The sequence below is a fragment of the Populus alba genome, chromosome 1 (genome assembly GCF_005239225.2).
Source record: "Populus alba chromosome 1, ASM523922v2, whole genome shotgun sequence".
Taxonomy (NCBI): Eukaryota; Viridiplantae; Streptophyta; class Magnoliopsida; order Malpighiales; family Salicaceae; genus Populus; species Populus alba.
Window position 1 is genome coordinate 41,285,271 of NC_133284.1, and position 9,309 is coordinate 41,294,579.

The window sequence follows — 9,309 nt, forward strand, 5'->3', positions numbered from 1 at the left end:
CTTTTTTGAGATTTATATGAAATAAAGGGTGCTGATAAAATGAGAAACAGGGTAGTAAATTTCCTATCTACCTTCTTTTTGTAACTTCCTTGGTAGAGAAATCAAGAAGGTACTTTGATTATTTTCATGCCACGAATCATATTGAAATTGATTGATAGATATGTTTTATTTTTACATGGATTTTCAATTAAAAAAACCAGAAATAAAATGCTAGATTTAATATTCTTGAGCTTGGTCAAGCGTTGAGTGTAAATATATTCTAGTCTGGTTTAAATATATGAGTCTAATGAGCTGTCAAACATATCATTCTTGTAAAGCTCCATTTTGAACCATGAGAATCTAATGTGTTATGAAAGTTTTCTCTCTTTTACACATAAAAGATTTTAATGTTATAAAGAAAAAAAGACTTTAATCTTCCCTTCCATCAAAGGGTAATAATGATCGGCAATAAAGACTCATTGTATCTTTAAAAGAAGGGGTTTTGAATCTCCATTCTAAATGTCATATTTATTTTCAAAATATCTCTCTAAAATAACATTGTTTCTTCTCTACCAAAAAAATACTTAAGCATCAAAGAATCTCTAAATTTATCAAAGAGAAACTTTTATGGGTATCAAGCACCAATAATCAGCCACATTGACTAGGATATGGATCACATTATCATAACTAAGAGATTAATTGGTTGTCCAATATATAAGTTTTGTTCTTAAGCTACTTGGATTTTTTAGGATTTCATCATAAATCTTTTACATGCAGCAATCATATAGTAAAATATTATAATTCCTTTCCTCTCTTTTTTTTCCTCTTAATTCAAAGTACTGAATCATCAATAATTAATTTTTTATGAATAGTTTTTCTAAGTCAAACCCATCCATAGCTTGAATGAAATCTCATTCGAAGCTTTAGACAAAGTAATTATTACTTGAATCATTTAGGACTAATCCAATTATCGTGAAAAGTTTGGATCCATAGTATATATGTTTATGAAAATAAATTTGAAAAAGATGATATAATTAGATTTGATGAAGAAAATAAAGATTTTCTGAACCATGACTATATAAGTCTAATTATATTGGTGCATTTAGGATATGTTTGATTATTGTTTTGGAACAAAAAAGAGATATAGAAAGAATAAAACATGTTTAGTTGAAGGGATAAATACAAAGATATAAAAATAAATCGTTCTAGGGTTGTTTTATAGTGAATTTCTATCTTATCAAAACAAAAGGGATAGAGATAACATGTCTAAACTATCTTTGTCTTTTATATTCTGAGACAATAATCAAATGCTACCTTAGTATATGAATCATAATCATTAAGTATGGTTATCCATTCCTCGTCACTAAAATTGTTTGTTTTATATAAAATATTTTTTTTTGTCATATTTATTTGTGTGTAAAAATTTTATAAAGAAAAATTAACGAATATAAAATATTTTATAGTTAACCTATGAACTTAATTTATTTATTAAAATAATATTTTCAACTTATTAAGTTTCGTTAAATATTTTGCAAATAGTTAGTGCATAATATTATCCAACTATTTTGACAAATAACACTTTAATATTTTTTATATTTTCATCACTGCCTGTTATTACAACCACCACCTTACTACAACCAACTCGTCTATTCATTGTCACTACTATTACCATCACCACCTTGTTACAACCAACCCATTACTTTATTGTCACTGCCCCACAACCATCACCTGCACCATTTCCATTACACCATCACCACCCCATTACAACGCACATTGTTATTTCACTAACACATTGTTATTTCACTATCATCATATTGTATTTTTTGTTTTTGAAAAAAAAACCAAGTCCATCTTTATATAATGGGGTGAGTTTTCAATTTATTCTTATACTTTTAATGGAATCAATTTTATCTTTATAAATAATTGAGTTTCCAATCTATCCTTATGTTAATCTTTTTCATCCAAATTAACATAATTAGCCATTAACAAGACTTAATATCGTACCAAACTTGCAACTCTAGTGGAGGAGAATGAGGGTAACTAAAAATAAAGGAGAATTAGGTTTCAAAGAGGGCGAGAGGCTTGGTCATGTGTGAATTTTCTTTTAAAAATGATTATACTATTTGTTGCATGTTTTGCACATAGATGATATGTTCATTAAGCTTAAGGTTAGTTTTAGTATAATATTAAGTCATATGTATGACTGATTTAGTTATTTGATGGGGAAATCCAACAAATAATAGATTGTAAACTCAACTATTTTTAAGGATAAAATTAACACAATTAAGAATATAAATACAGACTATACCATTTTCTCCTATTTTTTTATTAAACCTTTTAAAATTTATTTCATGTAAAAAATTTATTACATGAAACACAAAACATACAGCTTTCCAAGTTTAATAATTTAATAATCAATAACATAAATTTGTATTCAAGGATTTGTCAATCCCAAGTATATTTAATAAGTAAAAATAAATCATAGCTAAAATGAGTAGATTTTATAAGGAATTATACATCCTAGACAAGTGTTTTTTATGAAGAGTTGAAAAAACAATGAGTAAAAAATATATAATTATGTGCATACTTATGATCATTAATTACTTTTGGATTACAAGTGTAAGTGATTATGGTGGTAGAGTTGCTAGTATGTAAATTTTCTTATGTTGTATATAATTTTTATAATAGCAAATCCATCACTACAATCACTTTATATATAACATAAGATGCTGGAATCATTTGTGAATTATTATAGTAGCATTAATGTTAAATAGTTTATTTTGTAATTTGATATTTGAGATCAAGTTTTATACTTCATTAATGATTGTATTTTGATCAATAATTTATAGCTCTCATAACCCCTTTTATTTTTAGGTATTCTATATTAAAGTAGTGAATGCTTATTATACACCCCCTACTATTTATCCCTTCAAAACAACTTGTTCACCTCACTATTCATTCTTATTATTTTAGGTTATTATAATTTTGATGAAACCACATAAAAACTTTACATGATTTCTTAGCTTTCCACAACCGACTAGGTTGTTCTAAATGGATTGTAACTTGCAAAACAGTCCCTTTTATTTGTCAATGGACCCTTTAGTGCTTGAGTTGGTTTGGCGAAAGATTTTAATAGAATGGTGAATAAGAAAAATGATCAAATGATGTATAAATTATGAGCAAAAATAGATATTCTTGTGTTGTAGGGTGTTAGGTGATTGCCTCATGTCATTCAGCAACAAGAGTATTTAAACACCTTATCACGTACTTGAGAATATTTATCTTGGAAAGATAAACATGAAGTTAAACTTTTTTCTTATTAGGTAGAGTTATCTAAGTTAAGGTCACCTATTTGGCTTATTTCAATACTCTTTGTGAAGAAATTACAAGGGTAAGGTAGCAACTTACCTACTTAAAAACAAAATGTTGATGATGGAGCTAAAATTAATCTATTTAGGCATAATTATTCAAGTTAAAAGAAAAGTTATCTAAATTGAAAAGGATAGGGAACAATGCTAATGAATTTCACACTATTTATAAAACCATTCTTATTTACCATGATTGTGTGGATGATGAGCTAATAACTTTAATGGGTGACATTCACTTTGATAACATATCTAAAAACATTAATATAGATATCTTCCATGTTTTTCACTCTGGTGTTGTTCTCGACTATAATAAGCTTTACCCTATATGTTCTTAAGTTATTGCTCGTGAAGAGTAATTTGCCCAAGAGCTCAATGATAGAGAAAGAAGAGAATGAGGGAAACATATGATCTTAACTTTTTTTATCTAGATTGTATTTGTTTTACCCCAATCCTGTGGGGTTCATATGTCTATATTTTGAACATTATCTATTTTTTTTTCATGTCTATGAATAAAACATAATTTTTCTTAAAACAATCATTTTTGTAAAGGATTATATAAAGAGATTAGTCATAAAGATCTTTAGTAGGGAAAATTTCCATCAAACATAGTATAATAAAGGCTTCATAAAGATATTTGTAATGGGAAAATTTTCAATCAAAGCATAAGTACAAATGTTAAGTGAAAATACATCTTCAAGTGATTAGAGTGACAGACATGTGGAAGATTCTTTCTATCCTTATCTTATAGATTGTAGGTGTTGGCTTTAATTACCCTTACTACTTTAAATGAGTCATAACACTTATAAGCCAATTTTCATTTTCCTTAAACATTTCATATTGCTTATAATCACCTTAACACCAAGTCATTTACTTTAAATTGTCTATATTTTACTATAGCATTATGGTACAAAATCGTTCTTTATCTAAAGGCTTCATTCTTCACCTCAATTGTCAGCCTAGCTTCTTTCATCAATCCAAGCTAGTTCTTAGTTCTTTCTCATTAATATCAGTGAAGAAATGCAATACCTTGTAACTAGGATACCGTATTTCTATAAGATTGACCATTTTAATTCTATAGGTGAGTAGAAAAGTTGTTTCTCTTGTAAAAGTCTTTTAGGTGGTCTTGTACGCCTATAAAATTTCAATGATAAGCTTAAATCATTCTCTTATGGCTCCTTCTATATTTTTGTTTAGGTAATTTAATAGTAGCTTATTGGTGAGTTCTTGTTACCCAATCATTTATGGATGTGACACTAAAGAGAACTTATGTTCAACATGGAGTTACCGTATATTTTTATTATCAAATTGAGTGTTATTACTTATGATCAATGCTCGAGAAAGACTAAACTTGCAAATAATATTCTTTCACGAGAATGAAATAACCTTATTGGTAGTTATCTCTGCGAGGGTTTCTACTTCCACCTATTTGGTGAAATATTCAATAGCTACTATAATGCATTGTTTTTTTCCTAGTACCTTAGAGAATGGTCCCAATATATCTATTATCGTTGAGAGAAAGGTCATGAAGATGCAATGATGGTCAATTTAGTTGGTGGATGATAAGAAGTTAGGGCAAATATCTAACACTTATTACATTTCTCCACCAAATTTATGACATCTTTTAATATGCTAGGCTAATAAAAGCATACTTGTGTAGTTTGGGCAACCAAGCCCTAGCTGAGATATGTATGCACAAATCACCTCATGTATTTCTCTTAGAATATATTTGCTCTTAACTTTAAATACCTCGTCTCTTTATTAATGTAATATCTGTAACGAAAGAGATCATCTTCTTATCATAGCTGTGATAGCTCTTTAAAGAGGACAAATAAGAATTCAGTTCTTCAAAAGTTGTTTGGTATTCTAAAGTCCACTTAAAATTAAAGATGTTCTTCAAAGTTCTAAAGAAAGGCAAACAACATTATCTCATGTATGAAATAAATATGTTTAAGATTTCTACTCTTTCTATAAGTCTTTTTACATATTTGATGCACTGAGGTTACGTCATGTTCAATATGTTCTAAATATTTTTAAGATTAGGCTCAATTCCTCTACTATTAACAAGAAAGCCCAATACTTTTCTCTCTTTTTTTTTTAATTATAAAAGCATTTTTTTAGGGTTAAGCTTTATTTGGTGCATGTGTAGGATAGAAAAGACCTCCTATAGATGCTTTTAAAAGGTCATAATTCTTACCCAGCATGTCATTAATGTAAATCTCCATATTTATGCCCAGATGGCCTTTGAAAACTCTATTCACTACACATTGATAAGTGGTCCAGCATTTTTCAAACCTAAGATCTAAGCTATAACATCAAAGGATCCATTAGGAGTGTCTATTGGGTTTATTATAAGACTTAAGACGAAGTAGATTTAATAGGAGCTCAGTGGGCTAAGTCAGGAGGCTTGGGTTAAAAAGGTTCAAATATACCAATTTAGACTTTTGTGTACTATTCAGGTCATATATGAAGCTATAGAAGCAGTTTGGATACAAATTCAATTGGGTTGGAAACTATACATTTGTACATTTTCAACTATATATTGTAGGCCCGTTAATTCATCCGAGTAAGAGAGAATGATGTTTTTAAATATGGGTCTATAATCTTCCAACAAAATGCGAAAACAAAAAATACATTGTTTTCTTAAGAGTTATAAGGAGTCTAATATGGTCAAAAAAATGGTGTCTTATCCCAAGTGCAGGAATGTCGAAGTAATAGATAACCTGGTAAGAAGGAGGTCAAACCACAGGGAGGTTAACTATATAAATTATAAACAACAACAACAACAACAACAACAAATTAAAGAGGACTTTGAGATGTAGGATTAATGTAAGGATTAAACAATGATAAAAACAAATGTCAAGGTTAAAGGATCCATTAATGGTATTTCAAACAAGTATACTATAAACTCTTTTTATTACTCAACTGGAAACCACATATAAAGGAGGTTCCAATCGGATGATTTGTCATTAATAGCTCATTATAAATTATTAACATGATCATATTAATTATCTTATTTAAGTAACACTAAACTTTTAAATATTGTCAGGAATTCATGATGCTAACTTATGTTAACAACAAATCATGTTCATTTCATAGCATATGTGTAGGTTATACCATACGATTGGGTTATGAAAGTGCCAAGCATTTGTTGTACCAAGTGTTATACAACATAAATCTAGATTAACCATTTAACAAGCAATGTATTAAGAATTAATAAGATAAAAAGATAAGACATGTTAATAGCAAGTTGTTTAGGATATAAGCATTGAAGTCCATATTAAGTTTACATTATACTTATTCTTACACTATTAGTGTAATTCACCTTGACATAATAAACTTAGCTAAATATAATGAAGAAGATAAACATAAATGAACAAGATAAGAACATTTACAAAAATATAAGTTAACTAAGTAAAGGAAAGGAAATGAAAGGCATAAACAAGATATTAATTAAAGTAAAACTTAAGCATTACAAAAAAAAAAAATATATATATATATATATATATATATATAAAGAGAGCAAGAACATGATCTTGATCTGAAAACCAAGATACCTAAATGCATGGCAAATGCCTCCTTTTATAAGCCAAAATTTAGAACTATTAATTTGATGACTAATTGTTGAGTGGGTGGCCACATTTTAACTTAATGGCAATCCTTATCTTCTTGTCTAAATAAAACATCATTGCTAACATCAAAATTTGCACAAATTTTTGTTATGAAAGGTCTAGGAAATTGTCTCATCTTTCCAACAAAAAACTAATCGGTGCATTTGGACTTCTAGAACTCAAGATATGGGTTGAACACTTAACAGTGTCTAGGCTTTAGGACAAATTCGGATTTCTCTGTTGTTGCTACAATTTGAACTTGAAAACGGCTTTTTTGAATCTTAGACTCTACATGAAAGTTTTAGGCATATGTCTTAACTTTCCATCCATATATAGTAGACCTAAATCCAAGTTCTACAGCTCCAGTTATGATTCAATAACTGAATGGTGTTCCAGTTTGGACTGAACCAACATCTTTTTTCTAAGCTTAGCCCTCTCTTTATCTTCTTAATTTCAATAGTTAAACTCATAAATCAATCCTTTGATTTATGTCATAGGCCTGCATTTAAGATGAACATTTACCATAAATTAAACTTATCTTATATTATTAGATATATTATTATAAAACATGCTCTAGCTAAGGAGTTATTGATACTTTAAGTGTAAAATGATTATATAAAACTTTGATAAAAATACAATTTTAAATAACAATCAGAGTTTTTAATGCTATTAGAAACTTATGTAGCAGCTTTTGCCTTACTTATTTTATAAAGATTTCATGTCAAACAAGAAGAAATTAATTCTTATTTTACAATGCATCAGTTTTTTGTCTAGTAAGATTTCTTCAACAATTATTTCTCTTAGGTATTTTTCACTATCATATGTGGTAAAAGATGAAAAATGATCTTAAACTATTATTTTATTCATTTTTATTATTCTAAACCTTATTTTAATTAGTTTGGGATTTATTTAAATTGGATGCATGTATGGCCCATTAGTTTAGGGTTTACATATAAATACTCTTATGTAAGGATTTTTATGGAGTTAATGAATTTTATCTGCAAGTTGTTGCATATTGTGTGCTTGTAAAAGACCTTATTTTTTTTGTTAAGATAAGAGTTTGAATGACGAGTGTGAGGGAGTGTGAAGTTTGTCTTGTTTGGTGGAGAGATAAAGAATAATCAAAGATATAAAAGTGGCTACTTAGGCAACTATTTCAAGTTTGATTTTGAAAAAATTAGGAAGATAATGAACACTAGGCCTGAAAAAGGTTTCGTTTCATCTTTTATTAATATTTTTTTAATCATCTTATCCTTAAAACAATGTTGTTTTTGCCAAAAACATGTCGTTTCATTTAAGCTGGAATGATAATTTTTTTTGCTAAACCTAAGTCCATTAGGGATTGTACAAATCAAAAGACTAATGATCAAAATGAACAAGGTGGTACAACTTAAGAGTCTAATTTTTATCAATTAAAGGCGTAATTAAAAAGAAAAATTCAATTAAGGACCAAATTAAATAAGGTGGTAAAATTGAAAAAATATGAAGTTAAAAAGTCAATTAATAACCAAATTATAAAATCCAGAGACCAAGCACCTTTTTATAATGCCCAACAAAGTTTAAGGGTCGAATTAAAGATGATTAGAGGTGAAATTAGAAATATTCCTAAATATTAAGGCTAATTAAAGACTCAATTATAAAATGTCAAATATTAAGGACGAAAATTAAAAAGGATGGGTCAGATTAGAGAATTTCAGTTAATCTTTCAATTTTTCTATGATAAGACCCTAAAATTGTCGGCCCATATAGTGTTTTGACCAATTGTAAATTAACTTTTAGCTTACTTGTAACCATAAAATAGTTTTTGCAAGATTTTTAATTTGTTTTAATTTTTTTAGATTTTTTAGTTTTTTTTGGAAGAAAGTACAAAATTGAGAAAATTAGGTTATGAAAAGCTTGTTGCATAAATTAAACAAATTGAGTATAGAACCAAGCTCCAAATTATAGTGTCAGGACCAAGTAGATCTATAAAACATGTTTAAAATAAACTTGCACATCACATTGCTATCTTGCATCACCAACTCAAGGTTACTTCTCATATTTTATGTATTTTCTCTAAGGTTAGAGAGACGATCATAATTGCTTAGACTTATCTTTATGGTGATAAAATCTTTGGTGAAACAAGTGATTAATACACTTTTACTTAATAAGGAGTCTTTATTTTTTGGTTTTTCTCTTTTCATAGTTTTTTACACATAAGACCACTTGAGTTTAACTTTAAAAAGGAGTAATGATGATGGAGATAATGATGGTCATGGCCATGACTAGCTATGCCTTTATAAAGATAGAATAGGATATTGTTTCATGATAAGACATACTTCTTGGCATGGTATAGGTATGGTGATATTCTTGTT